General features: G+C 42.6%; 1 protein-coding gene and 1 pseudogene across 5 annotated transcripts in view; one reads left to right on the forward strand and one right to left on the reverse strand.

Moving 5' to 3' along the window:
- The window catches only part of EPHA5 (EPH receptor A5), a 726990-nt gene that overhangs the window by 76452 nt on the left and 626893 nt on the right, over window positions 1-23645 (reverse strand). The window lies entirely within an intron of this gene.
- LOC147728024 (hairy/enhancer-of-split related with YRPW motif protein 1 pseudogene) lies at window positions 1494-15482 on the forward strand (annotated as a pseudogene).

A 23645-nucleotide genomic window follows, 5' to 3' on the forward strand; every position in this document is an offset into this window, starting at 1 on the left:
TCTTTTTATTCTTAGGTTTAATAATGTTTCTTCAAGATCCCCCTGCTTATTAATTATTGGATGTGTTGTCTCTTGATTAATTGGTGCTGTTTATTACCCCCTCTGATGTCATTGATGGATTCTAAAGGATGTAAATTTGGATTTAAATCTATGTATTTTATATGGTTTTCATTAAAAAAACTAAAATACAAAAAATACTAAAAAGTACATGAGTTGCTTGTGAACTATAATTTATAATAGATTCTCACTCATTCTGTAGAATAGCAAACGTGAATAAAATAAATAAAGTTAATAAATATTAAAGTAAAAACATATGTGTTATTTTGGTATTTGTAAAGCAGCCTTTTATTAGTTTTCACATTGCGCTCAAGGGAATTGGAAGGAAAACCATATCAACAATGTATTAAAATAATGGAACAAGCTCCATGTGTTCCACAATGTGTAACACATATCCAGAGGCACATTTTTTTAACTTACGCTGCGGCCGCCACTATTTACCGTGGGAGGAGTGGGGGTGTAAATTAAAATAATAATTTTAAAAAGACACTTATTCAGCCCGGCTGCCCGCTGCCTCTCAGTCCGGTCACTGCCGCCGCAACCTCTCGCTCCTAGGAAGCAGGAACCAGGAAGCACCCAGGCTCCTGACCCCCTAGCCAATCAGAACATCACAAAGCAGCGATGCGATTGGTCTGAGCACTGTGGTTCAGCACTCAGATGGGGAATGGAGGCCTGGGCATGTTCTGCACCCAGGTTGTAATGAAGCCTGGGTGCAGAACATGCAAAGTGCCCATGACTGTTATGGTCGGCCCGAGAGAACAACCACTCCTCCCCCTCGCCCCTGCCCTGGCAGTCCAGCCGCACCCACACTAGGAAATAGAAACAAAAATGATAATAATGCTGGTTATTATCGTTTTAGTTTCCCTTTAACTACTGCTCGCAGAGCAGTGGTGCGATGCTCCTCCACCTTAGCAGAGGAGCCACCCCTGAACTTACGAACATGAGGGGCTGTGCAAGCCTACTGAGATTCTGTTGCCATGACTTTCAAGTAGCTTAGGGATTCACGTAACAGCAGTTGCGTATCCCATTGAGTTATCATAACATATCAACTCAAAAAATGTACACTGTAGAAATGTTAGGAAAGTGTTGTTCAAGCTAATAAGTGAGAAACGGTTTTCTGATATGTGTACGTGTTTATACCACCATGGGCGTGTGCTTTGAAGCAGCATTTGTGTGTTAGCCATTGGAACATCACCATGGTATTGTTGCTGTCCTTGGCAGACCTTGTTTGATGACAGGCCAGTGTGCAACACTGGCCCTTGACATCAACATTGGGGACCAGACATGGTTGAGTGGGAGGTGAATCATTCATTTCATCACTTACCTCTACCATTGCTGCACTTAGTGTTGAACCTTGTATCTATTGTGGATTTTGAGGTGTAAGGAGTGCAAAAACTATGAACTTATTTTTAGTGAGAGTCAGCCATTCTGACAATATGACGTGAGATACAGCTTAATTTTTCACTGAAGTTGTGAACTTTTCTCTTTGCAATTAATGTTTATTGTTTGGGCAAGGACATAGAATTGTAACTCGGCAATGGATTTCAGTAAATCAAGGTTAAAACCAATAAGAAAACAGGGCCAAAATTTCATAACGGAAGCTGTCTCTGACTGTCCAACTATGGATGATTTATGAGGTGTGAAACTCGGTTTACAAGTAAATTGCCCTTGTTTTTCTACTATAGATTTTCATTTTTTTTATATATATAGTTTTCTTTTACTCCTCTAAATTCATATTCATACATCTTGTAAGCACTTTTTAGGTCGAGCCTAGGTAGTGCACATGTGCTGTCTGCAAGACCTGCAGTATTCACGAAAACAACTTTTTGTTCCCGCCTACTGCTCGCACTTCTTTGCTGCCTCCTTAATTGTTTATCCAGCCGATACCTCACTTTCTGTCAAGGCTGAGGAGCACCAGCCAAGTACAGTTTCCTTACGCTGGCATTTCTTTATCTGTTGTTTTGTGAGAACTCTTTTTCCTCTGTTGCCCTTCACCCCAGATCTCCCTGATCTGAGACATTGCAATGTGTGTGTTTTAAGTATTACGATCCAGGCTCAGCTCGCATTTCCATTAAGTGTTTGTGTTTTTGGGTTTCATTAGCGCAGCGTCCGTGGTCGTGCTTCATGAGCCTTTCTTTTGTTTCATTTGATACTTGCCCGCTGCGCTGCTCAGGGACTTTTTTCCACTCAAACCGGCTCACTGCCCTGGGCTTTCTCTTAACCGAGCCCTTACCTCACGACAAACCAATTGAATTATAGTAGTAATTACTCCACTGCACCACTTGGCCACATAATTCAATCATTTAAAATAATGGAGTTGGACTCTTCATTTCCATGTTTACTAAAACCAACCGCAGCAATATGACCATCAGTGTCGTTATTTCGAAAGGGGGAACATTCAGGCCTTTTCTACAGGTGAATCGCCATGGTATAACAGGTTCAAAAAACGCATTCCAGTACATGTTCCCGCATCATCGCACTGCGTGATAATTACTCCACTGCACCACTTGGCCACATGATTCAATAAATTAAAATAAGCAAGTTGGACTATTTACTTCTATGTTTACTAAACACAACCACAGTGATATGACCACTGGTGTCATTCTTTCAAAGAGAGGGAACATTCAGGCCCTTTTCTAAAAGTTAATCATCACGGCAAACAAAAGCATTCCAGTACATGTTCTTGCATCCCTGCACTGAAAGGCAAGTAGAGATCCTTAGTGCCTGCTTTTACTCATGCTTCTGTGATTAGAAAATGTATATATAACAATCAACGGAAGTTGTTGGGTCTTCCCTGTGTTGTGGTGATTACCGTCAGCTGGTTTAGTCCTTGCCATGTTTCGAACATCTCGTCTAAGAAGTCATCATATGGGTTCTTTCTCTTACCAGTTGTCTGAATCTTCAAATAAGAACCTCACTGTAAAATATCCATTCCTGGTAAATACAACTATAAAGAGTATGATCCTAAAATGAGGGGTTTGAGAAGTAGAAGCATGATCGCAGAAAACCGAGGCAGACCAATACAGGATTAGGGCTTCTTAATTATTATTTTAGAAACGTTAGTGAGATGTGTCCTTAGCTTATGTTTGTCACAATGTGGAACATTTACTGTGTATTTACTGACTGTTTGGAGTGTGTGCATGCAATTTAACACATGAGTGTTTCATTTGAAATGAATCAGCTTCACTCTGGTCAAAGGTCTGTGTTCACAGTAGCCATTTGCCACGTGTAGCCTACTACATCTGAGAGCTATTCAACTGTGTCTGGAAATCTAGCTGTTAAGTAACCATAGGCATAGTTTGCGAAGTAGCGCTACGTGTAGCTACGCGAAGTGCACTTCACACTACGCTAGCTAAGCGTAGCGCTACGCAAACCGCGATTATTGCACGGTGCAGGATGCTTGTCCGCACTGTGCAATAATTGAAAACGGCATCTTGCACAGTGCGAGCTGTCTTTTACTGCCGCTCAAATAGATTTTTACTCGAGCTGTAGCTTTCTCAACACGGACTGGCAGTTTCTCATCGCGAGTAGTCGCGAGCATACGCGACTACTCGCAATGAGAAACCTGACCCCCCCCCCGCGTTGAGAAGCTCAGCTGGAGCTTTATTTTCCATGTTTGCGATTGGCAACTTGATGTTACTGATCGGGAACGAGGAAAAAGTCTCGCCGGGATGTCATTTTGCTTTCTCGGGGTCACCAACTTGACGTTGAGGACCACGCGCAAGCAAAAAATGACCGCTACGCGACGTGTGTTTGCACTGTGCTACGTGCAATTCGCATAGTGCGAAGTAGCGCAAACTTTGCTAACTATGCGAGCGTAGCATAGTGCTTTGCCCAGGCTTACTGTTAAGTTGCTTGGTGGTGTCCCTGAATCCACAGGGTAGATTTCTTTATTTCTTTTGGTTTGCATTTCATTCATCATACTACTCTGTGCTGGTAGTATTGCTGTTGCTGTACTGTTCTGCACACCGGGTATAGGTAACACTGCCATTGCAGCTGTGTCTGCATGCCGGATAAACTTAATATTGGCACTGTCACACTGTTTCAGCAGGTAACACTGGCCCTTTCACCCGTTGTTCTGTGTCTGATGCTGGTGGTTATGCTCATGTCACTTTGTTTCTGTGCAAAATACAGTGGCAGTACTTATGTTGTCACACTGTTCTCGGCTGGAACGGATATACTGCCTGTGTTATGTTGCACATGCCTGGTGCAACACTAAAGTGGTATAGCATTTGTAGATTATAGAATGAGATGAGGTGCTATGAATACAACACAATAGCTATTTGAACTCTAGATTCTGAGTGGTAAACCTCTGTTCAGCTAGATCTCTGTTTTTCAAGAAACAGCTGGGCTAGTAAAAGTGCACAAAAATCCAACACCTTTCTTTTTTTTTAATTTAATATAAAATCATAACTCTTAGAGAACTAAATGAAGCTCTCTTTCATTTTTCCAAAACACCTCGAGTTAACTTTCACTGCAGTGCTTTAAGCAACTACTACGGATTGCCGCTACACTCTTCATTCCAGATACATGTGATTTGATTAGCTTTAGGCTAGTTAAATGGTCAACTGGAAGCCAGCATTGCGAATTGTTTGAGAGGTGCACTTAACCAGACTCCTCGCAGGATCTTATGTATATAGTGCACACACTATCATGTGTATGGAACATACTAGCTCAAGAAGCTGGTGCGATAACTCGGAATAGCACATGGATGTGAAATACAGGCAGTACGTTCTCTAACTTGCGACAAAAGAGTGTACTTGACTGAACCCAATATGGCTTTTGGGAGGGCCACAACACAGAAACTGCCCTCTTAAAGTCTACTGACGAGAGCAGGAAAACTTTGGACCAGGGTGGCAGAGCAGCAATGATCATGCTGGACCTCTCCGCAGCGTTTGACACGGTCCACCATGTTCTTTTGATGGACCGTTTGTCAGCCTGCGGAGTACAGAACACCCCCTGGAAGGTTTTTAAATCTTTTTCTCTCCGATCGCCAGCAGATAGTGGCCCTAGGTGATTTCTGCTCCCCCCTTTCCAACTACCATGTGGGGTGCCACAGGTTTCAGCATTAAGCCCCACCTTATTTAACTTCTGTGTATCGTATCTGGCTTCACTGATTAGATCCTTTGGTGTCCATCTTACCTCCTATGCAGACGATACGCAGATAGTGGTATCTCTTCTCCCAGGAGCTGAAAGGACTTTAAGCCACAAGCTACATGACTGTATGGAGGCTGTCAGCTCCTGGATGTCCAGTAATTGTCTTAAATTAAACTCAGGCAAGACTGAAGTTATCCTTTTTTTGGCAATGATTTTAACTTATGGGCCCCTGAATGTTGGCCTGACTCCTTGGGGCCCCTTCCATCACCTTCCACGCAAGTGAAAAACCTGGGAGTGTACCTAGATGATAAACTGGACATGAAAAGGCAAGTTAATGCCATTGTGTCATCTACTATGTTCACTCTCAGGACCACCAAGAAAATTCTTCCTTTTCTGCCTAAGGAGAGTCGGCAGACGGTGGTCAAGGCATTGATTATGTCGCGACTGGACTACTGCAACAGCCTCTATTTAAACATCCAAGAGAGTCTGCTGCACAGACTCCAGATGCTGCAGAACACCGCTGCTAGGCTGATATCTGGCATACCAAAATTCTCTCCGATTTCGAATGAAATCCATAGACTTCATTGGCTGCCAGTAAGGCAACGAGTGTATTTTAAATCCCTATGTCTTGTTTTTAAATCGCTCCATAACCAAGGACCACGCTACCTGCAGGATCAATTTCAATGGTACCTGCCTTCTAGGCTGCTACGTTCATCGGCTCAAAAATTAGTGAAAATCCCACCTGTAAAAAAAGCTCATTGGGGTGGGAAAAGCTTAGTGGTAGGTGCCGCAAAGATGTGGAACCAGCTTCCCCTCTTCCTGAGGAACAGCACTGATTTGCTACTGTTCAGAAAAATGCTTAAACCTTGGTTGTTCTAGTCTCCTCCTCAATCTCTCCCCTCTCCAGGACAGCAGTTAGCGCCAGGACACCCAAGGGTAACAGACGCGCTTAATAAAACAATTAACATAACATAACATAACAAATGGTTTTGCTTTCCCAGGAATTTATATATTGAGACACACCCACACACATTGCAGACTTTGTTATCCATCCATTTGCCAGCTCATCCATCCACCCAACCTCTGTCCTTCCAACACCCACCTCCGCCTGTCCATCCCACTCATTGTCCTGCCGAAAAACACCTGTGTGCATCCACCTTCGCACTGTCCTTCAAACACTCAACGCAACAGTATAACTAAACACACTCATACGCAAGCAGGCACACTCACCCACAGACGTCCAGTTGTAATTAGTGCTTTCTAGAACTAGCACTACAACCTTTTCAGACTTTGACATCAGCATATTCTGATGTTGTTGTATACTGAAATCAGCATATCTTTACAACGGCGTTTCTTGGCATCTGCATATTTTGTTGTCAGCCTAGCTTGACATTGACATACCTTAATGTTGGTGTATCCTGAAGTCAGCATATCTTGACATCAGTATAGATTGGTGTATACACATCCTGATATAGGCTATCTATTCTGTGCAGCTCTCACCCCATCTAGTCACCATGCCACATAGCTCCACTACACAAACCCACTCCACACCACACAATTTCACCACATACAATTCCATAACTAACCATTCCAATCCACCTGCATAATTTCCCTCCACTCCACATACACCCACTCCAAACCAAAACACATGGGTAAAAGAGTTTGTAATTCACAATGCCAATAGCTTTAACTCTCACAAATGCGCGATCTATTGGCATTGCCAATGCTTGTTTTTCTAGCAAGGAAGAGACAATTTGCAGGAAGAAGTCAATAAAATATGCCATTGTTAAAGGAGCCTAGGAAGAAGCTTCACCAGGTAGGTAAACAGATATGATGTGTTATTGTGCGCTTGATGGTTTGGTATTTTAAGGCCTACTTTATTTGAACTGGTGAAGTGTGCAGGGAGTGCTGTTGAATTGTCAGCTCTGTGCCAACTTTATGCTGTTTTGCGCTTGAGGGTGGCAGGTGGTCTCTGTCACTTGTGGCTTAATTCCAAGATATTTCTGCATCAAGTATAAATATATTTTGTACTTCTCAAGCGAGCAAAGCTGTGATAACAGCAAAAGGGATCTGCCTCCCAAAGCGCCAAAAAGAACCATTTCGCTATTCTAAACAAACATAATTCTCTGTCTCAATATTCCATATACGTCAGCCCTGCTCCTTAATGTTATCTTTGCTCTTTGATTCGCTTCTGAAGAACTGAAAAAGGTGCAGATAGTCCTCTATAAAAATGGAAATAAAATCTTAAAAAGCCTTATAAACCGTGATCAAAGTGTACCTCTGTGCAATGCGGTTCACATTTTATTACCTGGGGTGGGTTTCAAAAGAGCACTGCAAAGGAGTTATTTTTGACTGTGGGCATCTGGGGAGCGCCGCATAACATCCAGCAGCATGTCCCATTAGCATACGAAATTAAGTTCCGAAACCCACCAAAGCGCGCCAAAAGCGCGCGCCTCTGTGAGATCCGCCGAGCAGAACTGCAGCTGGCAGGCCCTCGGAGAGAGGCTCTGCGCACGTGATCGACAAAGCGTGGCGGGCGGCTGTTCATTAAACATTATCGACTATAGCCCCTCCAGATGCAAAACCGTAGCCAACCAGACCCGACTCAATCTATATGTGCCAGTCTTGGCATAAATTATGTGCGTTTACCGTTTTGGACAGATACAATTTTACCGAAAGAAGAAAAAGCTCTCTGGAAGGAAGAGAGCTAGGCATCTGATACACCATGGATAGCAATTAACTGTACAGTGCTTGTAAAAAGTCAAATGCATTCATTTTTGACACTTTCATTTTTAAAGAAAGTCACACGTCTTACTGCTTTTAGGACTTGAAAGCCATGTTCTTCAGACTTACGACGTTTAAAACATGTTTTGTAACAACACCAAATATGGGCAGAAAATTATACTGGTGTTTATCTGTTTGGGTGTACATTGTTGGGGGGTTTGCCACAATAGCGACGCTTAGCACCCTATGATGTGTATTTGAATGTTGTTATCCCTGAAGAGGAGTATTTCGAAATGTTGTCGTACGTTGCTACTAGGAAAATTAAGTTGCCACGCAAAACTAGTTTGCCAAATACTGCAAAGGTAAACAAGAAAACAGCCCTTGCTCTTTCCAACAAGGGAAGAAAATAACATGAAAATAATTAATCCATTCGCCAGAGGTGAAGATGCCGATAAAGCAAGTGATATATTTGCCCACTCGCTGACATTAGTGACCACACCGTTTGTCAGAACCCTTAGCCCACCTAACTCCAGAAAACAATAAATGTACCTATACCACACATTTGGGTGATTTTATTTGACAAAATGCAGAAGTATAAAACCCCTATTTTACAGGGAGCAGTGAAATATGTACAATATTTTCTTGAGGTGTAGACAGGGAAGAGTGCCAGGTACGTTTGCAGTGCTGGAAAGGCAGGACGCCAGATCTAAGATTCGGGGACAGAGTGCCAGGCAAGGGACTGTTTTGAGCGGTGTGAGGGAAAGCTGTCAAGTATGTGTGCATTTGGGAGACAAGCTCAAAGTGGCAAGGATGCATTTTATTTCCATCTATGTCTAGTAAATTGACCGACTCATCTCTTATTTTCTTATTGCATGTCCAAAGACCATTTTTTATTTTACATTTGAGTGATTTGAGTTTTCCGTTTCAATGATTTCTTCCACACGTTCAACACAGTGACGTCATTCATCCCAATATCCAACATACAAAAATCTCAAGTGTGGAGCGACAGAGCGAGAGAGACACCTGTTAACAATAAAGTGATAAAGGCTGTATTTTTGGTGTCCCAGTGGCACAAGGTTATTTGAAACCCCTTGGTATGTGTGCAGCAGTGGTATAAAATTAGCCGCCCGAAACACCCTGGTGCAGGGGGGCCTGAGCTCCCGGGGGACCATCCTGCACTATGCCCAGGTGGCTTGCCCCAGGCCTGAGAGGGGGGGCCTGGGGGGCCCTCCTTGTACTTTGCAGGGGGTCCCCTCAAGTTATCTACGCTAGTGGTGTGTAGCAAAAAGTAGGGAGTAAACACATGTTTCAAAGGTGCTGCATGGAATGGCATAGTGTGCTGCACAATGTCCTTTTTATATTGGAAAATGTTTCAATCAATGCCACAATATCCTGGACTACCCATGATACCTCGGGAATTTAAATATAAAGGAGAATGTGAAGGCAGTCCAGCAGAGGTGTGTCTTTACAAAGGAAAGTTTTTTGCTGGGAGAAGCAGAATATCCAGAGGATTTTATTTATAGAAAGAGTAATAAATGTCTAGAACTGTCTTATAGACTGGGACTGAGGACAATATAATTAAACAATTGAAGAAAGAATGGGAAACACAAAGAGGGAAGTAGACTTCGGTCTACTTTTAGACTCTAGTGGATCGCTTACGCCATCATAAATCTGATAAGTGTCCTATTACGAGTTCATTGTATCCTATCAGACTTTTAATAAGGCAGACAGCATATCTGCCAAGTCTGCGAAGGGCTTACCCATCCACCAAGCTCTAAATCAGACTCAAAGTATAATATTTGTTGTTACAGCAAGCAGAGAAATAGAACAGACTGATCTAGCACTCTTTGTACTATGTAGATTTCTATGGGTCTATGAAATGAGAAAGAATGCATACAATAACAAACAGACCTCTTTCTAAAAGAGGTCTATAATTTATCTGAGGAAAGTAGTTAAATTGCAATTTCTTTGTGAATATATATGTACAACGCGTTTCGATTAAAGAGTCTTGCCTACTAGTTAATCCTATCCTTAAACACTTTGCTGTAAAAAATGGGAAAAGACTGCCACTTTCCAGCTCGGTATGGATTTCTCTGTGCTAATCTTATGTCTAAAAACTTAGCTAGAAAAACAGACGGTTGAGATGAACATATTTAAAGTGTTGCGGGGTGCTCTATATAGGAGCTGCTCTCTGCCTAAATTTGGAAACTACCCAGAGATCCTGGCTTCCTTTTTTACATAATTTATGCAAAACTCTAAGCCTGAAAATGTATATATATTTCTTTCTTTCATCTAAAAGTATTTTCAAGCCTAATCTGAAAGTTGGTAGAATACCTGGTCGCGTAGGTGCCTGGATATGTTAAAAGTGTAACATGCAAAGATCCAACAAAGTACTTGAAATACCAAAAGAAAATGTACAATGTGTATTGGTGACAGCTAAAATAACTGAATGTGTGCATATTGTGAATGTAAATATGCAGCTTAACTAACAGCATCTAAGGGTGTCATTGCTGACCAAGACACAAAGACTTGGCAGCTGCAACTTGTAAATTGATTCTGGGAGTAAGAGATTTGTCTGGTAATGGTGGTTTTGGGGACAAAGCTGAAATACTGCTTTGTATACATTTGCATCATTATGCAACAATGTAGTTCTCTCCATAATAAAGAGCTTCACAGAGGAGCTAAATCACACTTAGCAAATTTTGGTGCATGGTCTGACTGAGGTTTTGGTGGCAGGGTTGATGGAAATAGGATTGATTCTTTAATACTTCTGTTTCTGAGCCGCGGCTTTGAGTTTGGTAATCCGGGATAAAATGAGGGACTTTTACCGGTCATCGCTATTCATTTATTATATCCCTTATCGCTAGTCTTGGCTGCCTGTGAAGTGCAAATGTTAAGATGACACTAATGTGGCCTAGATATTCCGCGACGGTTATTGTGTTGAAGTAATGATCCCGAAGGCTTAATTGACAGATAAGGACACTTAATCCAAAGGCCTGACAGCCACACAATCATAGGCAGTCTCATTATTCCGGAACATGTGCCTCTTCTGTCCAGCCGTGGAAGAACAAAACAGATCTTGAAAGATAAATTGAGAAAACACTATTTTGAAAAAAACAATTCATGTCAATGCAATATCGGATGTAACCATAGAAAAATCATAAATATCCTTTATGTGAACATTATTTTCCATAAAAAGCCTATAGTGCGCCTTGGGGGGCTCTGGGCATATGTTAAGCTGTTTTACTCCTACTATAGCCTTTAGTGGGTGAAAATGTTGCATAGTGTGGCAGTAGGGTGCTTAAATTCGCAGTTCAGGTTTGCATATCTCTGCGCGCTAACTGACTGACTCACAGCTGCTGTAGGTAAGACTCATCAAGTCAGTGACTTGAAGTTTTTGTTTAGTGACATAGGTGAAATGCGCTGATGTTCTTACTTCAGTTCTATTTGTCTGGGGTGTACTGCACTGTAATCCACCATCCCAGTTGGCCTAAATGGCACTATTCTCTAAAGACTTACAGATAGCGGCCAATGTATGTTTGTGTTTATCATCTGAACGCCCATTTGAAAATATGTTCAGTAGTGTTGATGTTTGTTGTTTTATAGGTTGATGTAGCTGATGTGGCCGTATAGGATTTCAGATCACTGTGATCTCTTCTTCACCCTTCCTGTACACCAAATCCATGCTCAATAAATGGAACCAAGGAATTTAAAAGTTGTTAATCCCGAAATTTCCAAATTGTAATTTTTTTTATGCACTACTCTGTGATATTCTGTTATAATGTACACTGGAAGATTCTTGCAGGTTTTGCTGCCCATCCTTGGAGGATCATTGCACTGCCCTCCCGTTGGTAGCTTCCACATTGACAGAGGAAAGGCATGGCACAGCACGGTGCATGCTGGTTGACTCAACTTGTGTGAGTGCGAGTGAGGTAAAAACTCTGATCGCATAGGTCCTCGTGTTATGTGGAGTGCAGAGTGAGAAAAACTCTGTGAGCGGAATTTGACAACCAGGCCTACAATTTTTTAGTTCAACAGCCTGGCCATCATCTTAGGTCAGACCAAGCAAATGCTGAGCACCCAACCAGACCCAAACAAGGGAAGGGAGGGCTAATTACATTACGACTTTGGAACTCTGTGAGCCCAGACAGGTAGAATCAGCTAACTCCGGCATCCTTCAAAAGAAATCTCAAGACATGCTTTAAAAAGAAGCATTCACAACGCAGTTTGACCTTACTGGATCCCTCTAAAGAGGGGTAAAGTCCCACGAAAGCAGATTCAGGGCTTCACTTTGACCTTTGCCTAAGACAGACATGCATGATAGTTCGGCCCACATGGACCACCATACCCTTCATGAGGGGACCAGTCTGATATATTTGAAAATATATGTCCCCTTAGGACTAAGAAAAATACACGAGTAACCGCCAACCTGTGAATTTCCACAGTTCTGGTTTAGCATTTGTTGAGAGATTTAAAGAGGGTCTGTTTTCCGGGTTTCTTGATAGGAATACAACGCCTGAAAGCCACAAACCAGTGCTTTGCAAAACAAACAAGCAAATAAAAACGACATAAATAAATACATGTGTGTCTGCTAAACTTCACCAGTGTGGTAAGCTGCACTCATCTCTGTTAAACGATATATGCTACTTCTAAGATGCATTAGAGGAAGCTCCTAGTGCTTATTGATGATGAAAGCACAGAACAGTCATAATATTTGTCATTGGCTTTAAAGCACAAGGCGCGTTATGATTTATGCACTCTCCCAAAGAGGTCTGCTGTGTGCCTAGATGTTTTGAAATGACCTTCATAGGTACTGCTCTTATTGAGAAAATACTTCATGGTGATTTTTTTTCATATTATCATCCCAAATCTTGAGCTGCAAGCTTCGTTATGATACATGTGACATACAGTTGTTCATCCCCCCAAAAAATCAAGGACCCAGATAAACAAGCATTGAATATGTAGGGCCTGATTCACAAAGGGCCTCCGCATTCGTGGTGGAGACCCCACAGTCGTGGAGCAACTCTGCACTCAGGGCGAATTCTCATTGCGGCGATTCTACCCCGAGTTTAGAGACCCCCCCGAAACTGCGGGGACTCCGCCAGGAGTGCGGATACTCCCCCATGACCATAGGGCATCCGCCAGGAGTGCGGAGACCCTTTGTGAATCAGGACCATAGAGCGGTAACAACTCTATAAAAACTCTCACCATATTGTTACATTTTATTCTGCTGTGAAAAACCACAATGGATATGAATACTAAATAATTTATAAAGCAGCGTAAGTTACCTTAAATGTCCATATTTGTTTTTTATTATTAATGGTAAACAATCCTGTGGCCGAGAGTGGTATGCTGCTCATTTAAACATCTATAAGTTAATAGTCATGACTTTGACTCATCGTTTGGCCTTTGGCCTATGTGCTGTAGAAGAATACTGGTTACCTCTGAATATGGATATAAAGATTTGTTTTACTCAATTTCAGCTTATCTGTGCAAAATAGCATTCTAACAGTTCTAAAATATCATTCCCGACTCACAGAACAGATACAGTGGGCCTTTGCCACAGCACATGGAATTTGTACATATGGAGGTTCTGCCATTGTCATGGAATGACTGATTTTGCAGGTGCACGTTTTGGGGTTGGTTTGTAGGCATTTCTGGGTAAGGTAGCATGTAATGCTGGTGAACACACACAAACATATCATTTTGCAGGTATTATTCAACAATCTGCAGGCAGTTTCTCCCTCGAGAATCGTTTGCTAATATAATAGGTTTTGTTCCTGGATGGCTATAGGGAAACACACCAATTTTTCAGAAGGGTGCTGGGGAATGGATTTTGCAACACTGAAAAATATGTTTATTGTGAAGGAACAAAGAAAAATATAATATGCATTGTGCTAATGCGCATTTGCGTTGCAAATTTACAGTTGCACGTGGAATAGTTCATCTATTTACAAGTCTGAATGTAGAAATAGTTATGCATTTAAGAACAACTGTGGTTGATTTTTAGGATAACTCCTGGGCAGTGCTTAATTTGTGCCGGTGGTTTCCAGTGCTCATTCCCGGCACTTAATAGTCAACACCGGCTCTTATGGTACTCGGTCACATAGGGCGCTGTTTGTTACTGTTGAAATCAGCACAACAACAGTTATTTAATTATTTAATATAGATTAAAAATGACAAATACCTGCTGCCTGAGCCATTCCTGTAGCTTTTAGTAGCCTGTAATTGTCCGTGCTGCAGACTTTTAGGAGTGAGATGGTTATTAGTTGTGCTGATATAGTCATTAGCAGCGCTGGCAGGGGCAATGGGCAATGTGTGCTGTTTTGGCTTTCTGACTAGGGTCCTGGTATTTTGTTTTTTTACAAACTAAGCACTGCTCCTGGGATTCTTCGTTAATTCTGTAAAAGTCCTTTTTTCTTCAAAATGTAGGTTAAGGTTAGGCAAACCCAGACTTTCTTTTAAAGCTTTTGTGACTCAGCCCTTATGATTTGAAGGAATATTTTTGGCAATGCATTTTGAATGTACCCTCTACCGAGCTTCTACTGACTGATTTTTAGGTCGAGCCTAGCGCGCATGCGCTACTCTATGGGAGGCTTCTTGTGAGCACTCCAAACTTCCCTGAAACTTCTCCTTGTGGGTTTGGCAACTCCCACACATTCCATTGGCCTTTGCGAGTGGCTTTCAATAATGAAAGCATGCAACTGGCCAAAGGCGGGTGTATGTCCCACCTTTTCTGTAAATGTTCACTCCCCTAGCGTTTTGGTGTCGGGAGCGAGCAGCGGCGCGCATTGTGGCTGCTGCATTCCTCCCTTGTTGTTGTGGATCATGTTACTAATGAAAACAGTGCGTCGCTTTCACTTTTGCGACCACGCTTGTTTTCTCTTTCAATGCACTTCCTCGTACATGGTTAATATTAATACAGGAATACAGAAGTGAACATCTCTGTCATCGGATTTTGGTTCTACAGTGCTAGAGGGAATTGTTATAACAAAGCGCCCCTCCTTTTTTCTTTATGCTGCTTCGATGTGCACACTTTGGCAATGCACTATCGCAGTTTGGGATTCAGAGAGTGCCTGGTGGAAGTGGCACGGTATCTCAGCATCATTGAGGGGCTGGATACCTCTGACCCTTTGAGGCTGCACCTGGTCACCCACCTGAACAACTACACCTCACAGCAGGAAGCAGCTATCAGTACGCACACGGGCATCGGACACATCCCCTGGGGTGGCACCGTGTTCGAACATCACCCTCATCTCACCCACCCGCTGATGCTGACAGAGAATGACAACAACACCAGCACGACAGCCCCCTCCACAGATGCACATCACCAAAGTAGGCTGGAGGTTGCCTCCTCACACCCGGACACCCCTTCTCTAAGAGTACCCCCTAATATCAGCCTGGCGTCTGTGCTCCCGGTCGTTGCCTCTTCAAAACTCTTTGGCCCTCTGTTATCTTCCATAGCAACCTTAAGTGCGTTCCCTTTTTCGTTTGGGTCTTTCCACTTGCTATACCCAAATGTACTGAGCCCATCTGTACCAGCGCAGGCATCAAACATTGGCAAGCCCTGCAGACAACGGGGAACAGATATTGGGGCTTTCTGAGAACTTCTGTAGCGGTTTATGGCTGAGACGTATTATAAAATCCATCTGTGCTGGGTTGTACTTATTGTGTTTCCTACTGCTGACATTTGTGGTGGGAAAGGAGGGTAATGGTACAATGTTTAACAAACTTTTGTAAGCACATTTTCAATATTATTTTCTTTCTTAAGCATCTTAGTACCACCAGACCATGTCTACCAGGGCCGAGATAGGCAACTGATTTGTTCAGGATGTCATTGGAACCAGGGTGCCGTCATGTCACAACATGGCCGTCTGGTCCTGTAATGCTGAAGTGCAGACTCAGTCTGCTGAGTTGCGCGGTGAGGGAACTCCTGCTGTGAAGATCTGTGTCACAAGTAATCTCCTAAATGTAAACTCCGTGAAGAGCACTACTCCACCTTTCATCCTTCAGAGACTGATAACAACACCCAGATTAATATAGTATAACTTTGCATATGCTTGGTTTTCTTGTGGGCGGGGGAAGCAGTAACAGGTGCGCTGTATTCTGAAATGGTTAGAATTAGCTGATTTTCAAGACTTCGTCAACAGCTGTGGACCCAACGGGACTGCACAGCTCAGGATAAAATCGGGAGCCCTGTCATGGCTCCTCCGCCCATGGAAGAAGAAAGAGCCAAGCAGGGTGTCTGCACCTAGGTAGTTTGGGTCTGCAGCTCCTGTTGTAAAACTTGAATTTTATAAGATTAAAAAAACAAAAGTTACCAAACCTCATAACACCAAACAATTCTTGTTGTTGCAGTATGTTCCTGCGCAACTATGACGGACCCAGACAAAAAATGCATGCATCTGTTAAAGACTTTAAAATAACCCGTCTCTTTGTAGCTGTCAGGCCTCTGTAAGAACGTCTTGTCCGCCTTACTACCTAGGTCAATCACTCAGCCACCAACCAACCATCCATCCGCTCTAGCTTTCTTGACCCTCCCCCATCCATCACTCAGCCTGCCTTCCCATCTCCGCATCTCTTCATCCAGTCGGTCTGCATCTCAAACGTCCATCCATCTATCTATCCAGTCGATCTGGACTCACCCTGAGTACACTGTCTTCCCTCTCAGGACTGATATCTCTTGCCCAAGCCCACCTTAAGCACTCTCTGATCCTCACCTGAACCACGATCATTTCAAAGCGCGTTCTGGTTAGCGCAGAAGCCTTCCTGATGACGCTAAATACCTGATTATAGGATTCACTTAACAAAGCTGCGATTCTCTCATTAGTACTCACCCTCATTAGCACTCTCTGATCCCCTCTCTAAACATGCTAACTAGTTCTGAAGGAGTAATTAACCTATAAATGCTCTGAGTGAATCTACCAATATGCTTATTCATTCTTAAAGTGCTCTCTGCTGATTCTGAAGGTGTGGTTAACCCATGTATGCTCTGAGTGAATCTATCAACATGCCTATTCATTCTTGAAGCGTTCAATGGTTCCCAATAAAGCGCTTCCTGTTTGTCTCCAGGACGATCCTTGATTCGCTCTCTCTCTCTTTCCCTTTCGCTCTCTCTTTCTCTCTCTCTCTCTCTTTCCCTCTAAAGACACGTAGATCTGCAGCAGTCTGATGATGCTATAGACGTATAGAACGTCTGATGCTACAGACAGGTAGATCTCCTGGTGTCTGATGCTACAGACATGTAGATCTTTTGTAGTCTGATGCTACAGATGCATAAATCAGTCTGATGATACTACACATCTTCTGGAGCCTGAAGATACTACAAAAGATGGACGGAATACAGAACAAATCAAAACATTCACCCCCAGTCAAGAGATCTGGGTTAAATTCATCATTCTTCTGCTCACCATGCCACGCCCAGTGTTGACCCTGTGCTAATGGGAACAGTCCAGCCCGAACTGCCAAGCCAGCTCCTCCCTGGAATGGAAACAAGCATCCTGGAACCGGTGTCGGGGTATCACCCCTCGTAAGCCAAGCTAGCTTGAATCCAGCGGCACAGGGAAACACAATACTTTGCTTCAGCCAAACGTTGCGTACATTGCTATTTGCACCATCTCAGTCCCTCAGCCTTCTAAAGTTGATATATTGAAAAAAACACACATTTTACTAAAACATTAAGGTCTTTGTATCGTTTTAATCCACACTTACAAGATCTCCAATCATTGGGTACATCAAACGCTCTCTTTTCTTCTAAGGCACCGGTTGGATCACATAGCTTAAAAACAAGCCAATAGATCTAGCTAAGCACTTGTAAAGTCCCAGAGGCGAGACCTATTGGCTATGCCAATGCTTGTTTAGGTCTGTCAAGACAGCGCAGTTGTCTCCAAAACCTATTCTTGCCAATTTCTTTAAAAGCATAAAGCGAGTGGTTAGATTTCTAAAGGAGTTTGTGATTTAAAAAATAGGATATCTACATACTTAAATGTAAATACCACAGTTCAGATTTCCTATTTTTTTGTGAATATGTCCCTCTGTGTTTTTCAGAAATTATGCTAAAAAAGCAGCAAAGCTAAACAGTTAAAACACACCAATAAAGAGGAAAAATAACTATTCGCTATGGAGGCGCTCTTTCGCAATAGAAAGCCTGAACGCGCTGGCCCTTTAACTGCGAATGCACAAACTTGATATTTTGTTCCAGGGTAGGTTGATGTGCGAGATTTTAATCAATCTTCCTTTTGCCCCGAGAAGCGGGAGCCAGAAGAGGAAAGGAGCTGGTGTCTAATCTGCGGATTCGAAAAAGTAATAACGTTTACCAGTCCTGAGGGGGTTGGTTGTCCAAGCTCCGAACCAATGAAATACTCATCATTAGGCCAGCCATGGCTTGTGGCAAAATGTAGGCTGCCTTCCTCTGCAGCCGGGCGCAGCCTGGAGAGAGCAGCAATGAATATCACACAAAACACGACAGGAACCAGAGAAAACCCCATATTTTCTTTTCTCATAAATGTGCTCTCTTGTCCACTTTTGGTCTTTTCCCTCAACAGTAAATGAAAAATGGAAGCATTCATTTTGCTGGCGCCTCAATCCGCCCCCACTCCTCCGGTTCTACCCTGCCCCCAGCCCCCCCACCTTCCCCCGTCGATGATCTGGCGGCTCCAAACACATCTTATAAGACCAACCTGGCAATAAACCCACGAATATTTAAAATGATAATTCACACTTTTTTTCCAAATTAAAATTCAAAGCTCCGATTACATAAAATGCAGGGAGCCACATTAAATCCATGCACTGTAGTTACTATATTTGAAGGGCAATATTCACGAGTTTAATAGCCCAGGGGCATCTCAGGAAGTCACAGGGAAGAGGCAGGAATTCCCATATTTATCCAATACGGTGCATTCCTGTCCTTTTCCGTTGCGCTTACGCCATTTTGGCAGCCTATGGTGCAAGGGTGTTAGTGCTGTAGGCAGGATTGTTTTTATGCAGAAAGTAGCACCTTCCTGCAAAAAAGACAAGACTCAGAGGATTTTTCTTCTATCTACGCAGCAGAATGCAGCACACACAGAAAGAGGAAAAAGTAGGAGAAATAAACATTTCTCCTTGTAATGCTGCTTCTGGGTAGGTGTATCTTTTTGGTGCAATCCCAGGTTTAACAGGTCTTATAAATCTGGGAATGCGTTAAAAACCATACAACACCCACACAAGGCCCATAGGAATCCTACCCAGGGCAGAGTAACGCAATGCAGTGATTCGTGGAGAAGTGCGGCTCACTGGTTAGAGCGGCAGACTCGGAAGCAGAGATCAGGCCCGGGACCAGGGTTCAAGTCCCGACGCGGCAGGGTCTTGGGCTCAATGTCCGCTGACTCGATAATTCTCGCCTCGGCGCCTACTCTAATCATGGGTTCCACGCTCCAACTCTGGGCAATAGCTTGCTTAATCTCCACAACGGCCCCAACAACACTGGGATGCCAGGCTTCACCTTGAGGGTGCCCAGGAGGGGCATCTCACAGGGAGAGCCAGGAAGGGTTCCACCGTGTTATACAACGCTGGGACGCCCCGTTGCGGGGGCAGCTGTGCGCTTTACAAGTATACTACATTTGCGCTGTGTTGTATTACTCCATAATTTTGGAGCAACTCAAAGCCACGCAAAGTGGCTTTGCATGGCTTCAAAAATTTGACATAAGATTTGCACCACTCTTGAACCACTTAGCGCGGTGCAGACGCAAACTGAGTCATAAATATGGACCTCAGTTCTTTTCCGTGTATGTCATTTTGAAGCAAACGACTGTCCAAAGCATGTTTACTAAATCTAATGTCACTGACATGCAAGCACCTTTTCCCTGTTTGTTACTCTCATAAAGACAAAATGCATGCACACAAAGGAATACAGATAAGAATTAAAAAGAGTTACACAAGTCTTTGAAAAATAATTGATGCAATATACATTTTAGCAGAAAATGGTGAAATCGAAGGCAGATCCACTCAGGAGAACCGAATGAGGCAACACCCAAGGAGTGCAAGGCGCGTTCCCCTTTCTCTGGGACGCAGGTGAACGATGGTATGTGATGGCTTGCTGTCCTCCTGATGGGATGTGTTTTTCACCCAGAAAAGCATATGAATAAACAATCCACAGCTGAGGAATCTATTCACAAGTATTTGTTATCAAGCATTAGTAAAGCCCAGATGCCTCACTTTTTTTGTAGTCCGCTTTGGCTAAACCAAAATGTCTGGATGTTTGTTAGGAGGAAGGCTTGGTACTAATTGGGAGACTCTGAATTTATTGCTTCCGGTTGTCCTAAAAAGAAAATATCATAATGAAACAAGCCCTTGTGCCACAACAAAATGTAAGTTAGGCATAGGGTCCCTGTGTCAAACTGCAAATAAACATGCAAGGGTGATTGGTGAATAGCCTAAGCTTGCCATAGAGGCAAATTTGGCACCATTACTAAACAAAAAAAATGATAATCCAGCAATTAAAATGTCATCATAGCCGTAAGGTAAATGCATTAAAAAACATACATTGACTCTGATTCACAAGCTACACTTCATACTGCATCCGCAGTTAAACAAAAGGACTACTTTAATGCCATCACCAGAACCTAGATGTAAGACTAATGGCACAAAACAGCCATCCATGAAGTGCCAAAGGCTTGATAGATAGCCCATCCAACCAATGGCAAGCCATTAAAAAATGCGAGAGCCGATGACTGATAGGGGCTAACCCAAAACCCGCCCTCTAGCAGTACTTCTTATGTGTACTGTTTTACCACATTAAGGAACCAGAGAGGCTAATGCTTTCTGCAATGATACCTAAAAGTGCAGTTGCAGAAAACAAACAATTTTTTTAAAGCCCTCTTATGGCCACCCCTTCTTGCTTTGACCTGTTACCCACATGATATAGGTAATAAGATATTGAAAGGAAAATTACCCTTGTGATGCATTCCCTGTCTGCAGCAGACATTTCAAGACTGCATCAGGGGAAATAAGTCTTACTACTTCATATACAGTTTCCCTAATTAGTTAATGTAATGACTGCAAGGAATAGTACCAAGGCTCTAATCATAGTCTGCTTAATTATGTATTTCCAAATTTACTTTCATGCAAGTCAACCAGCTAAATTTCATAGAGCTGAAGGACCCAGATATCGCCTGGAGGCCAAGCGCTGGGGATTCCACCTTCCACCGCGCGCCTTATTTTATACCAGTAATGGGAAAAAACTATTTCAATTAAACAACAATTAATTTGAGATTTCAGTGCCATGTCACTCACTAATAGAGGCAAGTTTTAAGAGCCACACAAATGACTTTGGTTTTGATTACTCGGCTCCAGGGAGATAAATGGACTTGTTTGTGGTCCAAGGTGTGCTAAGTAGGAAAGTGGGACTGAAACACACGAGCTCCTGACTTCTGACCCCGAGACAGAAGCCCAGACCTCCATATTACGTGTAATACGTGTTCAAAGGCAGAAATAGCTGGGAAAAAACACGGAGGGTTGTTTACATTCTTACAGCCATCGCCAATGAAAAGTGGTTTATACTGGCCCCTGCTTTAAGGTCTGGCCTAGAGGCAGCTTTAGCAGTCTCATGAGCCTCATATAAACAAAAACGATCACAATTAAAAAAAATGCATTTATATATACATACAAGAGGGCCTTTGCTTCAGCGCCCTTCATCCATTGGTATGTAAACTTAGCATTCACATTTTGCTTCTGCCCTTCACACCAGACAGCATTTGGCAAAAGTTCAGTCACTTCAACCATTGGCTGTTTTGCACTGTAAGTGACAACCTTTTTTTCTGATGAATTGAGCACATATGCTTAAAAGGCAGTGCATTTCAGTGCCAGGGTTCAGTGCCCAGTATTTTATTTTGCTTATGTTTTTTTTCTTTTCAATTCTGTAACATTTTTAAATTATTTTTAGCCAACCTCGTGTTATCATACTGTGTTTTTAGCTTACATTAGTTCTAAGATAACTGTTCTTTTTTATTGCTCCAATAAGAATCCAACTTTCCTATGATTAACTTTAAAATTAAAAAAAGGTTTCTCTCCCTGCTTAAAGTACAAATGCTTGTTAAGAAGCACCAGTTGTGTTCCACAAAAATTATATGCAATTGCTATATTTTTTTGTTTCAGTTTTTTTATTGCCAGCATTTGGCCCCATATTTAGACAGCAATTTGTTTCCTTTTATGATTTTCCTTCTTTTTATTTCTGTGGCATATCTTTGCAATACAAAATAAAACAAATCCAACCATTTCACCAGAATCCCAAGGCCAGATCTATTGTCTTTGCTAATGCTTATCTACCTCGATGTCCTAAAAATAGGCACATGTTCACAGGATTACAAAGTAAATAGCAAACAAATCGATGCACTCTTGAAAAAGCACCGTCATAAACCGACACGTCATGCAGCATTTGAGAACCTAACTTGAATATGCTCACATATAGCATTTTTTTACACTCATGCACTACTCTCAAGGATGTGGCATCTCTGTCATCAGACAATGATCAAACACTCTGTCCCTCCACAACTCGAAGTGTGAAAACTACAGTCATGCAGGACTTAAACCTCCACATTTTTCCCACACTGGTGTAGCTAGACCTTTGCCCGCAGGTGGTTGTCCCTGCGTTTGCCGCACCATGGGGTTCGCATTGAGGAGAGGGGGAGGGTGCTTGCGATTGTCGCCCTGAGAGGCCAGGTTAGAGCACCCCCAAAACTCGTGCCACCCGGGACAGACCCCGCAAGCCCCCATGCTGTGCCACTGTTGATGCAACGTCTTAGGCTCTTATTTCAGATGTCCCCTTCCAACTTCAAATAACTTACCACACCTTCCAAAGTGGATTCACAGTGAGACTCGCCATATCTTACAAAGACATCAGACTGCACATACTGCTGTCTTGTAACCCCACTCCTGCATTTTTAACAGGAAATACATATCAGAACAATCCAATTAATACTGCTGAACAGACAAGTTTGACACTGGACACCTCACACAACCAAATATCTAAATGTTACCATGTGGGAGAAGCCAAGCATTTGCACTTCAAATGAGGATGTTCTAATAAATCACTATAAAAAGTACATGTCCTAATTCATTGATCAACCAATCTCCACATCACTCAAGAGACCCACAGCCACCGTTGTTAAGCTCTTTTTAAATATTTTAATTGACAACCGACCCCTGCTATTTCCAAAGTGGAGTACACCTAGAGAAAACAGAATGATCATGCTGCCATTGATTCGCCAAAGGACCACCAAGGCAATACCAAATTATAACCAGAGTGAATAAAAGCATTAATTAGAAATGCTCTTTATAGAATAACATAATGTGTATTTGTAAAGTGCACTTTCACTCAAGGGTATCTTGGCACTGAATAACAGATGTTTATTATTGCCCAACTCAATGGTATTCATTATATCAACCGCAGAAGGATGAAAGGCTAAGTGAACCCACCAGGATTTGAACCTGTGACTATGAGATTGAACACATAACCCTACAGTCGACTGATTAGTCCACTAAGCCACCAGACCCAGAAGTATAGTGTTTAGGAAGGTAGCATGGTTGACCATAGTGACACGCACAATCACTCTCTGTCCCAGAGTCCCCTATCAACCGTTCACAGTAGGACATCAAGAGTGGTCTTACAGGCTGAAGGGATCAAATGTAGGCGTCAGAGTCTGGGGTTTTCGGGGTAGAAGGAAACTTGGAAATTGGTTCCAATACCTACATACACTTTGTATACAAGACTCTCACTGAAATCCAGATTCACA

The sequence above is a fragment of the Lissotriton vulgaris genome, chromosome 3_1 (genome assembly GCF_964263255.1).
Source record: "Lissotriton vulgaris chromosome 3_1, aLisVul1.2, whole genome shotgun sequence".
In the NCBI taxonomy this organism is placed as follows: domain Eukaryota; kingdom Metazoa; phylum Chordata; class Amphibia; order Caudata; family Salamandridae; genus Lissotriton; species Lissotriton vulgaris.